The 17,915-nt window shown below is 41.6% G+C and overlaps 1 long non-coding RNA gene across 1 annotated transcript in view; it reads right to left on the bottom strand.

The window, feature by feature from the left end:
• Window positions 1-17,684, bottom strand: part of LOC130150216 (uncharacterized) — a 31,764-nt gene extending 14,080 nt beyond the window's left edge. Inside the window, exons 1-2 of the long non-coding RNA XR_008822154.1 lie at window positions 17,513-17,684; window positions 11,603-11,701 (exon numbers count right to left, since the gene is read on the bottom strand). This is a non-coding gene — a long non-coding RNA (uncharacterized LOC130150216). The remainder of the gene's footprint in view (window positions 1-11,602; window positions 11,702-17,512) is intronic.
• Window positions 17,685-17,915: the final 231 nt, after the last annotated feature.

Below are 17,915 nucleotides of genomic sequence, written 5' to 3'. Positions count from 1 at the left end.
GAGAAATCCTTTGTTCCCTTTCACTAACGTAGAAGGTCACAAAACAGACAGTTCCTTCTTGATTACACTAAATAAATAAAAGTCTGATTCACAGAGGGGAAACAATCATCTGCCAACTGCCAAACCCTGTAAAGGGTAAATCTGCTTTTACTTTGTGAGCCAGATTGATGAGTCACCGAAGCTATGACTAATACCAGCAAGAATTAAAATGTACCCAATAGTATGACCTCCCTTTGTACTACAGAAGGGTTACTCAACAGCAGACCCCTGTCCAACAGGTGCTGCTGGGGAGCGGGGACGACCCCAGCATCTGCTCTTCAGAACCATGGGTCCTTGCTATCACACCTACTAACGTGCATTTACTGCATTCACAGGCATAAACTCAACGTGGGAGTTGAATAATTAGGTTCTTCATTTGGGAAATTAGCCACTATGGAAAGAAACACTCCACCCCCACCCTGCTCTGGATGAGCTGCCTTCAGAACATGCTGTAACCAGAGGTTCCTCCCAGAGCCAGGGTGACATGCGCTTGGATGATGATGAGAGGTTTTTCAGTAAGGAAAACCCAAGGAGGCCAGTTCAGAGAAAGCCATGGGTTTGGAGATAAAGATTAGGGTTTGAATCTGGATATTCTTGGTGAACATACACTCCAAGAGGCTCACAAAATGAAATGGTCGCTCAGTATTTTGAAAATTATGCAAGAAAAATGTGTCCAAAAAAAAGGGGGGGTTGTTCATTCATTTAATTTCTTGAAATGGATGAATTTTCTAGTCCGTTACAGTCATTGAAAAAATTCCTAGTGATGGCAAGTGGGCCAGGATTTCACCAAATGTACTCATCCCAACTGCATATTTTAGTAACTCATCAAAACTATCTAATGCTCTAAGAATTATTTTTTTTTAAGTACAGCTCTTACCACCAAGACACACCACAGCCCAAAAGAAATTGTCTTCAGAGAGATGAGGAAGATATTTGTCATTCTATAATTCATCAATGCTATGTTTAATTCCTAGAATTAACTCTTCTGCATCCTCAGTCATACATGCTCAGAGTCCCTGGATAATACTCAGAGAGTCATCTGAAGTGAACTGAAACAAGAGGAGGGAAAAATAACAGTTGCCTATGGATGAAAGTGGTTGTCAATCCACAGATAAGCACCTCTGTTGTCAGCCTGGCAGGTACCTTGCTGTATTTGGGACCCTAAATTTGGCATTTATTTATTAAAAATAAAAAAACCCTAGAACATCACCACAGATTAGGTTAATTCTCCAGTCACCTGATTAGAAATAATTCTGGTGAGGATGTCCCAGTCAGAAAAAGAAAGGAAGAATGACACTGTACTCAAACACTTACATCATGGATAGGGAAGAATGTGAATACCTGCAGACCTTTTTAGCCCCTGCATGGTTCCAAAAAGCAGAACAGCTTCAACCTGTTTCAGACTGAAATAGTTGCAACTGCTACTTAAAACTGGTTAGAGAAGGTACCTCTATCTTCTTTACTGCACTGTAAATGAATGCTGTAGCCTTTGGACAGTAAAGCTACCAGTGCTGAACTGCAAAACAGTATCCTATTTTTTACTTAATTGTATTTGGTTTTATTTAAAATACTATAAATCATTCATTTTTCTGATGAAGCAAAGTGTTTAATTTGATTCAAATATTTTAAATTAATTTGCACAGCTCCATACATTTACTAAGTTTGCCGTGAGTCACCTTCCTCAAGAACCCAGAAATTTCATATTAAAAATACTTTATATTTTTTTAATGTTATTGTCTGTAGTTGAATGAAAAAACATGGGGTTACAAAGTAGGTCATTCCACTTTTTTATTAGAATTACAACCTTTCACATTCAATCATTGTCAAAACAATGACAATCGATAAGTAATGAAATATAAAGAAATATGCAGAGAAGCACAGTAAGATATTCAGCCTAAACAGTCACAAAAAAGATAGAGGAAGTTCAGATACCAAAATCACCTGTCTTCCCAGCATTTGTTTGGATAAAAATCCCTGGTTTGTTTTTTTTTTTTTCTTGGTGATTCCATCAGAACAAATTAGTGTATGTCCCTTGGGAGAGCAGGGTTATAAACTGCAGTCATAATCTCTGCCTGTGAAACCTCTGAATAATACATGTAATTTGTGACTCACATGCCAAGAATCCCAATTCAGTGTGTCTGTCAGCAGTACTAATTGTTCAATTTTTTAAAAAATAAATGAATGAAATACTATTAATCAGTCATTTAAGAGTTGTAAAACTCTCAAAAGCACAAAAGTGTGTGTGTGTGTGTGTATATATATAAACCTGCCCAAATAGGGGATGGAAGTCAGTGAAGTGGGACTGAGTCTCTGTTTGAAACTCCTTACCTGACATTGAGCAAGTAGCTAATTTTTCTGCATGTCAATTTTCCAGTTACAATAGGCTCATAATAATTCTCTGCCTTGGAGAAGTGTAGTGACAACAAACCCATAATTATTTGAGAGTTTTACATACACAGTGGTGAAGGAAGCCATAAAAATAAGTAAGCAGATAAAAGTGATTCACTGGCTGAAATGAAATTATGCTAGTTAAGTTCATTTCAAATTTCATTTTCTTGGCTATGTATGGGAAATAAACCGTGGGTTTACCGTTGAGCTGCTGACCTAAAGAGAAATAACTGAAATCTTCCTCCAGTTTCCATTATTTTAATCTTATTTCTTTCTAGACCTCAACGTCTTGGACTCAATTTTTCCACGTCTCTTTGGAAATTTCAGAATTGTTTCTGTCCTGTCCCCAGTTTCCAAACTAAACGTCTGGACCCAAGCGTGGGCCCGTGCTGCTCAGGAGGGCTGGCTGACAGACCAGGCTGTGACATGACAAGGCCATGAGCCTCTGCAGGAGCAGGGCTGTGCCCCCAACTCAGCCTGTGGAGAGGCCCTGGGAGATGTGAAGAAACTCAGGGCCTGGCAAGGGGGATATGTTTGCAGAGGCAAGGTGACAGACACATAGAGGAATCTGACTTGAACGTAGAAAAGACCTAGGAGTGTGAAAGGACGGAACCCAAACCGCCAGTAACAGAGAAGGTTATGCCCAGTGTTACAACTTTGTCTGAACAGTGACATGCTTTTACGTTATCTAGAGTGAGAAATAAAGTACAGGGTTTAGAAATTTTAGGCTACTATTTGTTTCAGCTATTGTAAGACTCTAAAGAGGTGCATTGTAAGTCCAGATAACACACACAGGCTGGAGGGCTTCAAGTCATATGCATGACTTTGGCACCTGATTACTACCAGGTTGCTATGGGTGAGAGGCCCCCAGCTTTCACCAAGAAGCAGCAAACAGAAAGCAATGCACCAGCTTCTAAATGCAAAGAGCAGGAGAGTGCTGTGAATCAAGGGAAGCTGAAGAGTGAGCTCAGTTTACGAGGCCCAAAGACAAGTGGCCTAAAGGTTAATGCAAGCAGCCTCATGGTTTCTTTCCAGCAAGCTTGAGAAGTTTACTACAACAGATACAACAGCAACAACAATAACAAAAACTGTAATAATAGAATCATAGGATGGTTTGGGTTGGAAGGGCCAAAAAAAGATCATCTAGTTCTGTGAAACAAAAATTTAGCTGGAATAGTTTTCTTTCTGCAGAACTGTAAATTGAGTCTCTGTGTATAATATGTAGCAACCAGAAACCGTAATAAAACAAATTGATCAGAGAGGAGAGTCTGGAGTAACATTCACAATAGAAGTGGTAACAGTATAAAATCTACTGCTAGCAGTGAAATGATTGATTGATGGTGCATGGTTTTCTCCAAGCCAAGAGAGGTTGTAAAGGTGACAAGCTTTTATGTTCTTCAAGCTTTATGCAGTGCTGGTGTAGAGACTTTGGGAACTACCTTCAAGACGTGCTCTTTGAGAGAGGGCAAGGGGCACAGAGGCAGCAACAGTACGGCTATTGTGGATATAACAGCCTAAGTCAACGAGCAAAGTGCTGTCTTAGCATCGTGTGATTATCTCCCAAAAAGTTACGAAGTCTCCTTACAGTCTGGCCTCACTTAGGAGAAGGATAAAGCCAGCGAAAAGCCTTGAAGTTTCTTACTCTTGGTGCTTTCGTTTCTCGCCGGTCTTTGAGCAGTATGTTGAGACAAGCTGGTTCTTTTGGGTTGCTTGGCAAATGAAAATAGGACAGAAAGGGGAAAATAGTGTGGCATGTCAGATTCCTGGCTTGAGCAAATGAAATGGAAACAGGGTAATGTTAGCTTTCTGAATATGCTCTAGATCACAAAATTGTAAAATTGCAATGACATTGAAAAGAAAGGTGATAAAATAAAGAGTTGTCACACCTTAGCTGAAGGTTTTAGCGGGGGGGGGGGGGGGGGGGAAGACTTAAGTCGTTAATGTGTTCTTAAAAAAATTAACTGCAAAGAATGAATTAACTGCAAAGAATGTTCTATCAGAAAAGTTGTTTTTTACAAATGTAGTGAAGAATCTAGAGATCAGTGTGATGCCAAACTGAATTAAGCTACTGATTTATGTAACCATCATATGTGATTCATTTTATTGTACCGTAAAAGTAGTAGGGTGAAAGTTGAAGTACATTTGGAGCAAGAATAGTGCTGCAGATGTATGTGAAGCCACTGGTAAAGAATACAAAGAATTCAAATGAAAGTCTACATGTGAGAAAACAGGAAAACAGGAAATGTATGACAAGGGCTCATTTGAAAGACTACCACAGACCTAATGCTGAAAAAGCAAAGGAGAGAACTGACCACACTGAAAAAAAGCAGCACAGGTTTATGCATTGACATTTCAAAGTCCAATACTGTTGTATTGTATGGCAGGAAAAAAGAATGATTAATAAGGTTCAGATTAGTGCCTTGGCACAAGCAGAAGGCAGTGGCACAGAAAGAAAAAGGACATCGTAAAGCAAACAGAAGAGGTAGCAACAGCAGATATGAAGTACTACCCATTTACCTTGAGCAATACACAAAAGAAGAGAAAGTGCAGCTAATTAAATCCAACTCTGAATAATATGATGACAATATCAATTAATAAGATGTTATGCATTACTGTTGTTATTGATATTTATTATTAGGCTGACTCCTGCCAAATGATTTTTCTACTGTATTGTTTTCCTGCAGATTTGATCCCTAATACAATTTTCAAGCATATGTGTGCATGTGCAGATTATAGCAGCATGGGAAAAAGAGCTGCTTTACTTATAAAAAAAAAAATATTTTTTTTGCTATCTGATGACATCCATCAGATCCTGAGCATATTTCTTCTTTACACTCTGAGAAGCACCTGTCAGAACGAAAACAAGCTCTCAACAAGTGCAAGCTGTTGCTGGGGAAGAAGCTTGGTTATAGGCTTCTGCAAGGCAAGCATTGGCATCGACTGCTGGAGGCATTGTATATTCAAAAACCGTGTCTATACAGCAGAAATAGCCAGGATTAGAGAGGCGGGCAAGCAATGAAAGTCTGGCATGGAGGGAAATGCCAGAAGAGGCTTCTTTTAGACCAGCTGCCCACTGTAAAGAGAGAAAACTGGCCCTTTTTGTTCCTTACAGACTTCAAGATAACAGGATTTTTCATACGCTCTTTGCAACCAAACCAGATTGCCATTGGGAAGTACCTGACCTGTCAAAATCAATAACCCAGCAAGATCTCTAAATAATTGTGTCAGTTTTGGAGCAATATAATTTATTGGCCCAAATGCTGCATGTGCAAAACACTGTATAAATATGAGAAGATCATCTACATATTAATTTATGCTCTGCAAGGTAAAGGAACATCTTTTGGCTGCATAATGTGCTCAATTTTAACAGCATCATGCCAGTCTTGATAACTAATGTGCAGTTTATCAATTCGGTCATGAGCACTCAGCCTCTACCCGCTATAAACCACACTCCTATACCAAAATCAGGGAAATATTCTAAAATTCCTGATGAACAGGAATCGTGTTTCAATAATTTTGTTTCATTTGTGTAAGCCACTGGTACATCTGTGTGTGTAACTGCTCCCAAGTAACAGACAATGTGAACCTGGGAAAATTATGAATTTACCAGCTCTTCAGCATAAGGGGTAAAGACTTCCGTGTTTTAGCTGAAAAAGCCATGGGTTTATTTGCTGATGCTAACCAAGATAAAATTTATACAGGACTGCCTGAAAGTAAATGTTCTCTTTGCAGAGGAGAAAGACAAATCACTGGAGAGGGATTATATATGAAATACCAGAGCCTTCACACTGTTATGAAGAGTATTCTGAGGAATGAGCCTTGTCACAAGCACTTCACAGAAATCCTGCCCAGCTGAAAAATACACTGACAGTCTCTTGCTACTCCTTGAAGAAGAAGAAGAACTTTGTTTTTCCTGTGTTTTATTTCAATAACCTCTAAATCGGAATAAAATGATGGACAGACTGTCTGAGGCATACAGTCATGTCCCCATCCCTGCATATTGTGTGGGGAAGAGCAGAATGAGGTGCTGATCAAAAGGAGGCAACATGGACAGTGGAAGTAAATATTCTGCCAGGAAAGGACACTGCAGCATAGAAATCCCAACAATACGTTTTCTTCTTTCCTTTCACCCTGAAGTTATTATTTGATTTTTAGGGGAGGGAGACTTTTCCCCAATCTCACCATGTGTTGGCCCAAGACAGTTCTGTTTCAGAGCAACAGACACTCGAACCTTGATGAATGAGCATACAAAAGGAAAGTGCAACAGCTGAGACTACACTGAAAACTGAGGACAAAAAATAAAACAGGCCCTGTGAGCTCAGCTGCTTTGCCATTTGCTGTAAAACTCAAGCCCAAGTGTTTTTCCTACTAGTCCAGCTGGCGGCCTTCACTAACCATTCCTACACCTTGGCTCCGCTGGCGAGTGTGAGTCAGCTACCCAAAGAGCAGGAATGCGAGCCACAGCGAGGAGCTGAGCACTTACCAGAGTGCACTTGTAGCTGAGACTGAACTTAAACCAGGCAGAAAAGAAAAGCTGTTCACTTAACAGTGTCTTCTTATTTCATCTAATTTAAACATCCCTGTGGGAAAAGTTCAACCCGTGAGCCGGCAGAACGCCTTAACCACAGTTCACTGGAGAAGCCCTATTTATGTAGTAACACACAGATACTAGAAAAATCACCAGATTCCTTCATGCATATAATAAGAATGATGGTGGGAACGATGTGGTTGGTGACCACAAGAAGAACTGGAAAATCATAGAGCGGTTTGGGTTGGAAGGGACCTTAAAGATCATCTGGTTCCAATGCCCCTGCCATGGGCAGGGACACCTTCCACTAGACCAGGTTGCTCCAAGCCCCATCCAGCCTGGCCTTGAGCACTTCCAGGGATGGGGCATCCACAACTTCTCTGGGTAACCTGTTCCAGTGTCTCACCACCCACACAGTGAAGTATTTCTTCCTAATGCCTGATCTAAATCTACCCTCTTTTAGTTTAAAACCATTACACCTTGTCCTATCGCTACAGGCCCTACTAAAAAGTCTGTCCCCATCTTTCTTACAAGTCCCCTTTAAGGATTGAAAATCTGTTATAAGGTCTCCCTGGAGCCTTCTCTGCTCCAGGCTGAACAACCCCAAGTCTCTCAGCTTGTCTTCCTAGGAGAGGTGCTCCAGCCCTCTGGTCATCTTTATGGCCCTTCTCTGAACTTGTTCCAACAGGGCCATGTCCTTCTTATGTTGGGGGCCCCACAGCTGAATGCAGTACTCCAGCTGGGGTCTCACGAGAGCAGAGGGGGAGAATCACTTCCCTCAGCCTACTGGTCATGCTTCTCTTGATGCAGCCCAGGGTACAGTTGGCTTTCTGGGCTGCAAAAGCACATTGTTGGGCCATGTTGAGCTTAAGGAAGAACAGTTCTGTCCTCTTAACCAATGTATGGGTTATAAGCCAGCAGCTGGCAGAGCCAGCCTTGGGATTTCTGAGGCCTGCTGGTGGTGGGACTACAACATGAGCTGTCCATTTCTGCTCCCTGGCCAGTGGTGGGACAATCATAAAGAAAATTCCTTCCAACTCTATCTCAGCTGTCAGAAAGTGAGCTCAGAGATGGTGACGTGCATTCACTGCACTCATTTCTGGCATGGTTATTTGGCAAATTGTGTATTAGTCAGATAGGATCCTCAGTGAGAACCAGCTGCTGCAGTTTCACTGCTGCTACTTGCACCGACTCAGGATATAGCACTCATTTGCAAGGTACGAGTACATCCAGGATTTTTAATTCACCCCAGAAAGAGTTTCAATAGAGTTATAAAAATTCCATGAGATGATGGAAATTGATCTCAAGAGCCAGATGTTAATAGATACTTTTTAGTGAGAGATGCATTGTTTCTCTGCAGGTTCCATAGCATACTATGCCCCCTACTAGATTACAATATATGTATTCAAATTATAGTCTAATTCATGGCACAGATAAACAATGAAAAGGGACAAGTAGTAGGACAGCAGCTGAATCCATAAGTCCCTAACTGCAGGTAACAGGAAAATTTTTAAGGGCTGAAGCATCCTAGCAGTTAGTGATAGACATCCTGTGTACTCTGGCAACCACTCAGTTTGATATATTTCTGTTCCTTTCTCCACTAGTCTAGCTTTCCCTGATTAATTCTTTTTCATCTTCCCAAACTTTCTCAGCCCTATACAGCAATTCATTGTCAGCACTAATCTATGCTGTTAAACACACATAAGGCTCTATCTTTTCTGTGAAAACAATCACAAGAAGAGACGATCACATTACTTTTCAATCTTTTTCAGTTGCTTTCATTTGGCAGAGAAACAGAACTACTTTTTCATATTATTTCCCTGCACTCTTAAAATACATGAAATTGCAGGTGTTGATTTTCCCTGTGCTCTCTCCTTATTTTCCGTTTCATCAGCCCTCCCCATCACATGACAGTGAATGATTGCAGGGTCTCCTTTTTGCATTCTGCACATCCTGACTTATCCCAACCATATTGCAGTTGCACTGCAAGCCCTGCATCAGTTTCCTGGGGGGCGGGGGGGTGTCCCTGGAGCTCACACACTACAGAGTTCCTCCTCTGTAGGGTCCACAGGCTGGGAACATATTTCATTTTCTGGTGCTTCTGTCCTTGGCAGCCTTGACTCCCAGCACATTCTAAGCAGGAAAGCTCTGGCCTGTTAGAAAGACACCTCACACCTCTTCCATTTGCCTCGGTGCCACCATCACCTCCCTTAGTCTGTCTTGGGAATCCAGTCCTGCTGCTGAGACTTGACTTAAAATAGAAGGAAACTTCTTTAGTCCTCCCACATCCAGGGTCATCCCACAGTAAGTCAAAGGCAACCCTGTGAAGCCTTTCCACTTCTTGGGCCCAGTCCCTGAGGTCAGGCCCCTTTCTTCCTCGGGGCATGGCTTACAGGGCTCTGGGCATCACCTCGGGTTTCCATCAGCCCCTCCAACTCACTGTGAGCAGGACAGAAGACCAGAGCACCACTCCTGAACACAGTGTGGTACCTTCCCAGCTGTCACCTCCACCTGAGCAGATCACTCTGGTCCTGCTCCCAAAGGGCACTGCTGGTGCACGTCCCACCCAAGCCCCACCTCGAGCCTGCTGGATGGGGATGGGGAGGCCAAAGGGACTGCCTCCGACCTACAGGGGGCTATAAATCTGGCTCACACCAGAGGAGACACTACGTTTCTACCTTTCTCCCACAGGGAATTGGCATTTTGAGTGATAAACGTTTTCTAAAACTGTGAAGGAGCAAACCCTGCAACATTTTCATGTTGCCTTTTCTCATTAAATCTCCTCCCCTTTCTGACCACACCCCAAATGGAGAAAAGCAAGAAGGATTTTAACAAACATTTTTTTTTTAAACGAAAATGCAATTTCTCCTCATGTCAAAATGAAAAATAATCTATGTAACTCCAGGGGTTTTAAAGCCTTTCTATCAGAAAACATCTTTTTCTTGCATTAGCTAATTCAAGTGATCCTTTAAATAGTCCTCCAGAGACTCCAATTCCCTTTTAGGAGAGTTTATCTATCTTTTATGACTTTGCTCTCATGAAAGATTAACAGCTGCAAAAGTCAAGGGCCATTGTGATCATTTAATCTGACCTGCATCGCATAGGCCATCAAATTTTACCCAATAATTCTTGCACCGAATCCTATTAATTGGAGATGAAACATCATATATCTTTTAGCAAGAAATGTTCTTTCAATTTGAAGGCAGTGAATGCTGAGAAGCCTGCTGCAGAAATTTGTTCCACTTTTTTTTTTTTTTTTATCCTGATGTTCTCTGAATTTTCACTAGGGCTGATTAGGAATTTTTCAATGAAATATTTTGTGCTGAAGAAATGTGGGTATACAAATTATCAAAAGTGTAGTCCTTGAACTTTGCTTCACTGTTTTACTCCCGGAAAAGAAAAAAAAAAAAAGGAACAACAAGTAGCATACCCCTCAACACATTAGACTTTTTGTTCTGGTTTGCTTTGTGAATGTTCTTTCCCTGAATATTGGGACAACGAGAGAACTAGCCTCCTCATGTTAAATGTGTAGAGCTAGGCAGTGGCAATGCCTCTCATGCTGTCTTAGCCAGACCACACATCCTCAGACACGCTGAGCTGGGACCCCCACCCTCATCAGGTACCAAATACTAGCACAACCCTACAATTTCTATCAGGCCAGTGTTTCTACTTAAAAGTGCCATAAAGCCCATTTATTGCCTTCTGGGGTTGGAAATATGGCTTTGGGACCAGGAAACGCTTCCATTGCTTTCAAATAAGCCACCCAAAATAAATCAATCCGGCAGAAGGTTATAGGCTCATAGGGGCAATCTGCTAACGTTCTGGAGAAGTGTTTGATATCTGTCTGTTGACAGATAGATGGCAAGCCAGAGAGGCACTGGTAATCTACAGCCTGAGCTACACCGATTAGTTTGACCTAGCAAAACAGTGTAATGTACAGACATTGAAGCGATGACAGTAGTAGAGTTGTCATTTTGGATTCCTTAACATCCTTTTCCAACGGATTATCTTTCCCATGGATTGAAATTTAGGTACAGCACCATGAATTTATCAGAGTGGCTCTGACATGGCTTTCCAATAATTGATTTATTCCCTGTATATGGTATAAAATGTAATCTTCTAGACAGAACAGGCTGAAAGACTTCAAAAGAACTTTTTTCCAACAGATAATTTAGTTTTTATAAGCTGATATTTAAAAAAATTATCAGTTTTGCATCAAATAATTTTCAAAGAGGAAAACATTCAGATGAGCCTAATTTCCTCTTTCAAAACAGAATATTTTGTTTGCATATTCTGAAGACTCTTTACTTTGAAAATAATTTTTAATACCTAGTAAAAAATAAAAAAGATTTTTCAAAACAATATGCCAAGAAGCTTTGATCCAAAACATTCTTTTACTGTTAATTTTAAGAATTTTTAGCTTATGCAGCTATGTCAAATTTCCCAATATTACAGTCTTCTGAGAATCAGAATAATTTCAGACCTCATTATGACTACACTTACCTATTGGTAACAGAAATTTGGACTACATAAATCTCACAAACGTGATTACATCCATTTTATGGTAGAGGACAGTGTAAGTCACTTCTTCAGATTCATGCTCAGAGACTTTTTGGACAGGCATGAGAACTCAAGCACACTCCTCACCTTTCTCCATTGCACAAGGTTCTCACGGCAAGTGTACTCCTCATCTTGTCATCTTTGCTCAGTGACTAGCAGAGGGAGTATGAGTCCAGATCCAAGTGCCTATGAAAACACATGATACAACAGCAGAATGAGACACAGAACCTGTGAGTTCAGGAACACAGGCCCAAAATTAGAAAATTCACATTAAAAATACCGATGTAAATCAATTTTAAGCAGTGCTTTTTCTTTGCCACTTCATGCAATATTTATTTTTCTTCTTTCTGTGGTAGTAAAAGATCAAGAAACTGAAGATTTTGTGAAGTGCTCTGAAAACACGATAAATTAAAGTATCATGCCAAAAGTGTTCACAGCCTAAACACACAGAGAGCAAGCAGATTAGAAATGATGACAGTGAGACCATGAGAGCGTTCAGCGTTAAACCAATAAATACATTCTGATTACAGCTACAAGCATACTGAACTTCTTTGTCCTTTCAGTTACGCTGGTGGCTCTCAAATGACTTTGAATGGGAATATTCCTGTACAACATAGGTGTGAGTAACAAGAAAATCATGTTCGCTGTTTTTTAGGCTGGAAGAAAAGAGGTGATTTTTGCAGATGGCAGGCAGTGACCATCAAAACCGAACACTGAAATGAATCCTCTGACATGCTGAACACTGTTAGGATAGATTTGTCATTCAGCAGCGGATTTTCCTTTCTGTATCTGGTATTTCTAATAGCTATTATACCGGGCAGGTCATTCTCACAGTCTATTGTTAAATTTGAATAGTAGTTACAAATTCAAGCATTTTCAAGAGCTTCCTGTTTTTTGGCAGTTCATTTTTTTCCCTTTTGTAAAATAAGTTCTGTGAATGTTTTTATGGTGCTCATTGTCTCAAGTTTTTAATCTCCTATTTGAAAAATGTAAATGGTTATAAAGTTCATTCTCCATTCCAAAAACTTGCAATTCATGTATGTGTGCTGTGGAACTCTGAATCTGTGACATTCTGCCGGCAGAGCAAAAGTCTGCTTCATTGTGAATGTGCTTATTGAGAAGTCAGTGTTTGGCTGACCCAGAGAAATCCCCCTTTTGATTCTCAAAACATCAGCTGCAAGGCCACTTCACTCCAGGAACATCAGCACAGGGTCCTGGAGTTGGTTTATCGATGGTACTCACGTTGTAATAAGACTTTAGCACCTCTCTGAACACCATATCTCACAGGTGCGTGGTGTTTTGTACAAATACTGCCAGAGCACAGACCTGCTGGGCACAGCTAGAACAGGGACGTAGCAGCAAAACTTGCTACTGCCACCACTGTCATTTTTTCAGTTTGACTTTGGGGACTTCTCACATCATTTCCTACAAACCTGGCACCCTGGCTTTCTGACCTAATCGAAGCACTTGAAGCTGGGAGCTCAAAGTGCTGTTGAAACATATGGTTTATCCATGGAAATCACTGCTCTAGTCAGTAATGCTACAATTACAATTGATTTTCACAAAACGAAACTAACCCTTTGACTTGCATATCTTACCAGTTTATCACGATTATTCAGCCGATAAATGTTCCTCATTGCGTTTCAAACATCCAGATACATATTACGCTTGTTGTGTGTCAGATACCATTTTTCTAAGTGCAATGGAACAGGCTATAACCAAATCACCATTTTCTCAGCCTTTCTTCTACAATACTTAAGCTTAACCCGTCCGCAAGGTTTGTACTTGTACAGCTGCATATTATGGTGCTACACAGCAGATCTGGCTTAAAGCTCACTGATGCTTCTCTGTGCTGTGACATCGACTGTTTCTATTTAAGGTAACATGACAGCCTCATTGCAATTGCTTATGCAAAGAAATACTACTAGAAAATTATTTCACTCAGTTGACTTTTAACACCTTTTCAGATATGCAAGACTACTTGACACTGAGTTGTCGAGCACCTACACAGAGAATAACAAGGGTCCATGCAGCATTCAATTTGAGAACCTTGGCTGAATCACAGGATTAGAATGAAATACCTGTCTACTTAAACACAACAAATTTTGTACAATAATAATTCACCAGAATAATGATTGAAGCCTTTTCAAATATTGAATAAAGACATCCTTAAGGAGGAAGGCCATGTTTCTCCTTAAGCCTCTCTATACGTTTTTTCAGTGACCAATCACATTTATTTGTGAGGGCCTTGCATTTCTGTGCAAGAAAAATGCCAAGCATAGGCTGTGTCAGAGCAGCCTGACATAGTGGCTCTTTGTCTGCCTCACGTGCTTCTTCAGTGGGGCTGAATACCTTCAAGCAGCATGGCCAAACTCAAACTCACATCCCTGAAACTCCTTCTCTGTCCTGAAAAGGAGGAGGTTGCAGGGAGGCTGTGTGGAAGCTGGTGGAGCAAGACCTCCTCAGCTTGCTCAGGGAGGGACCCTGGAGATCCCTTCCCTGCCACGCCATGCTTCAGCTTTTGGTATGTCTGGCAACTAGGCAGTTTGGTCAACTGACCTCTGTAACTTGCAGAAGGCATTTAATCTGTCCTATTGCCCTATTCCTAAATTTTCCATCCATGATGACACAGGTTCTGAATGATACAACCACCAACTTAAATTAGAACTATTCACATCTGGGCCATACTGTTTTAGGGCTTAGATTTTCTAGATCTGAATGCAGCAGGAAGATGTGGGTCCCAGGGATAATTCATGCACATGACACAGAAGGCTCCTCGTAACAGGTTAGAACAGTCCAGTACAAGATTACCTGTTTTCTATTTTTTCCCCTGAGAAAAGCACTAGCCTTGAAAAATCAGTGTGTGTTTTTGCCACACGTGATGCCACACGTCTTACTGAAAGATATTTCCAGTTACTAAGAGGCCAAACCTAACAAGAGCCAACAGGAGAAGAACAGACAAGTTAAAAAGAAAAATGTACCTTTAAATTTTATTTTTTTTTTAGATCAAGATAGGTAATTATTTCAAGAAATCATCACATAAAGCAGTGGATTATCAGTGTACTCACATCTGTAATCAAGTTTGGATGCCTTATGGAAATGTATGCTTCAACCTAGGCAAGCTGTTGGATCAGTTAAAAAATAAGATTAAACTTTGACTTCTGTTATAGAGGACAGGTAGGGTAGTCTGAGGTTTTCTTCTGTCCCTAAAAATCCATTTATTTTTTAAAATCTCCTCAGTTTTTTATTTTCACTGTTTGAATTTTTACACAAAAAGTTGCTTAACCAAAACTTTGGGTAACAGCCATCATTTATAAACAGTATTGCACAAGAAAGAAATAAAATGCCCCACTTAAACATAACCAAGTAAAACTATAAACTAATGTCTCATCTCTTTTGGCTTTATAGAGTTGTTTATTTGCTTCATAGTTGTGACTCTTGGGGCTGTTAATATGGCAAATATATGAAACAAATGCATTTTTCTTAACCCCTAACTTTCACACAGGTTTTGCTTTACTGACTGACTTTTGCTTGTGATAAATTGCAATTATCGCTTTCCACTTGATTTCTGCATGTTGCAAATTTGTATAGACAGGATTCTATTCCCTTGCTGGAGGAGTGGCAGTCCAGAAGTAGTATCTTGTTCTCCATCATAGCTTGCCACTGGGAAAGTCCATCCAAATGGATCCTAACAAACTGGAAATAGGTAATTGCTCCTGACATCAGTGCTTCAATGTTGGTGTTTTTTTTTTTTAATGTTAGTTAATATCTGGGGAGTCCTAGCTTCCAGAACTACGCAGTTGGTCCAGAAAACAATGAATTCACTTTAAAGAGAATTCCCAGCCATCAGAGAGTTCTGACAACTTGACCTAAAGCCTGAAAATTCCAGGCAGCAAAAAAAAACAACCAACATTGCTTTGACTTTAAGCCAGTCTGGTACTCTTTGTTGCATAACTCACATTTTTCTAATCCCAAGCATGGACAATACTGTACATTGTCCTTTCTCGTGGGGTCCTGGTTTAGGATGGTTGATGGTTTTGCATTGGGCTCTTCTCCTCGGTGTCATTTTGACTGCAGAGTATACAAGTGCTCTCTGAGTGTGGAAAAATATAATGGTTCTGCTCTTTGCAGGCAAAAGGTAGGTTGGAGTAATGATGAGCAAAGGGTAAATTCTTGCCCTTATATGTCCAGGCTGTTTATGGAGAAGCAACTAGAAAAGCTGAGGCATGTGGCAGGAACCAAGCCTATCCTGGCTTGGGGGAGTGCATGCCGGAGCCTGCAGCTGGCTCCTCTGCAAAGAGCGCGGTGCACATCACTCCCTCGGCAGAGATGGCTGAGTCATGGGGACAGAAGCAGCCCCAGGCCAGCCCTTCCAGTACAAGCACTGTAGAAGCAGGCAGCCACACACACGCTGCTCCTGCTTCTGCTATGCAGTGCCTTGCTGGACACCAGCACAGCAACAGCGGCCATAGAAAGGGTCTCCGGAATCCTGCTTCCTAGAGGCGATTGCCAGGCGGAGGCAGGGGCACGTTTGCCTACCTGATAATTGCTTTCACAGACACACACATCTCTGTCAGGCTGCTCATGGCAGTGAGACATTTCCTATTCCTACCCTTCACTGATTTTTTTTTTTTTTTTGGTATCTGTTACTAATTGGACAGCAATGCAATAAATAAATAGGAGCTTTAGACTCAAGCTGTGCTAGCCCTCCTCAATAGGCAACAGGATCCCTGAACATCTAAATGTCTATCACTCCTCTAAGACCCACAACAGCCTCTTAGTCACAGTGACTAATGGTATCTTTGACCATAGGATTATTTTTTTTAATGCATCTGAGCTGTTTATCCCAGGCTAAAACCACCCCAGATCCGATGAGTGCTACAGTCCGGCTGCATGCTGCTAATCCCCCAAGGGGAAGTGTCTCCACAAGTGTTTAAGATGATTCCTCTCGCTAACATCTAACACCAGTGGATGAGGTGATTTTAGGGAACTTCACAATTCTCTCCCCCGGGGATACAGCAGGGACAGCCTGTGCAGGATGAATCAATGCCATATGTCAAGCACTGTTTGTATATGTTTCAGTGTATCCAGGCAAAGTCTTTTAACTTTCCATGCTAGAGCCCGAGCAGTACTTTCCTGAATGTCAGCCAGGAAAATTTTGTAGATTTGGCAGCAGGACTGTGGGAAGCCTGGTTGAAGACCAGCCCGGAGTGCTGGAGCAGAGGCTTTATATAAAGAGAGAGAATCCAAACACCTTCCTTTGTTTCGCCCTACAAACGAATTCAAATGGAGCCCTGAGATCGCAATCAGGCCCTATTGTATAACACAGACCTTTCCATTACTCCATTACAGCTTTTTGGCATGTAGAATTTCATTATTTTTCAGCTGGAAAACTAATTAAAATGGATTCTTTTTTATTTATCGGCGTGTTAATGCTTCGGTTTTCTAGTCCTCCACTGGCTTCCAGCCATTTAATTTTGGTCCCTAGGGCAAAGCCTGACAAATTAAGATAAAGCCATTACTTAATGTTGTCCACTCCCCCCTCTCCCCGAGAAAAAACAAGAAGTATTTCCTGCTCTTATTAATTGCATGAAGTCAATTTCCGTGGTAAAATTTCAGCAGGATCAGAGTCTCTGCACCCAGCATCTCTGTGCTGCTCTACTCTCTGCTCAGCTGCAGCGGCGGAGGTAGGGAGCTGGGCTCCTGCTGGGCTTTCCCCAGTGCCCACAAAATCGCAGGGTAAATGGAGGCTTCGCTCAGGTGCTTGACCTTTGCCACTTGGGGGTCACCCTTTCCAGTACCTCTAAGGTATTTTTGCTTGGAGAGTGCTGTGCTTCACCTCCAAGGAGAAGCCGCCCCCGGGGAACCCGGCCGTGCCAAGCAGGTTAGTCAGAGCTGTGGTATGGGCGCTGCCCAGTTCAAGTGCATTCAAAGCAGCCAAAATCTGCCTTTATTTTTTTTCCCTCCCCAAAGTGTAGATCACAAAAGTTCACGTACTTGTCAAGCAGAATGTTGATTTAACCGATACTGTTTCTCCATCCTCCCCAGCTGCAGATCCTGGTGCAATAGGTAACAAACAGCCCTTCCCATGGCAACACGATTTAATGCCCTCGCATTAAGGGGAACGGGAGTTCTCCAGTGAGCAAACCAGCCCGCTGAGCCACAGCTCGGGAAAGCAGCCAGGATGATGCAAAAAGTTTAGATGGGAAGCAGCAAAATAAACAGCAAGGAAACGAAGTGATGTGCCTGCAGTTGCGAGGGGACAGACAGAAACAGACAGCAGCATCGCTGTGTTTCCCTCCCCATTTGGTGTCCCTGGTACAAACCTCGTGCCCCTGGGCCACCAGAGCTCTGCCCGGCATTGCTTCACTCTTCAGTGCTCTCTTTATAACATTCTTGC

The sequence above is a fragment of the Falco biarmicus genome, chromosome 5 (assembly GCF_023638135.1).
Source record: "Falco biarmicus isolate bFalBia1 chromosome 5, bFalBia1.pri, whole genome shotgun sequence".
Lineage (NCBI taxonomy): Eukaryota > Metazoa > Chordata > Aves > Falconiformes > Falconidae > Falco > Falco biarmicus.
Note: the sequence above shows the minus strand (reverse complement) of the source record. Positions and strands in the feature narration are given on the sequence as shown.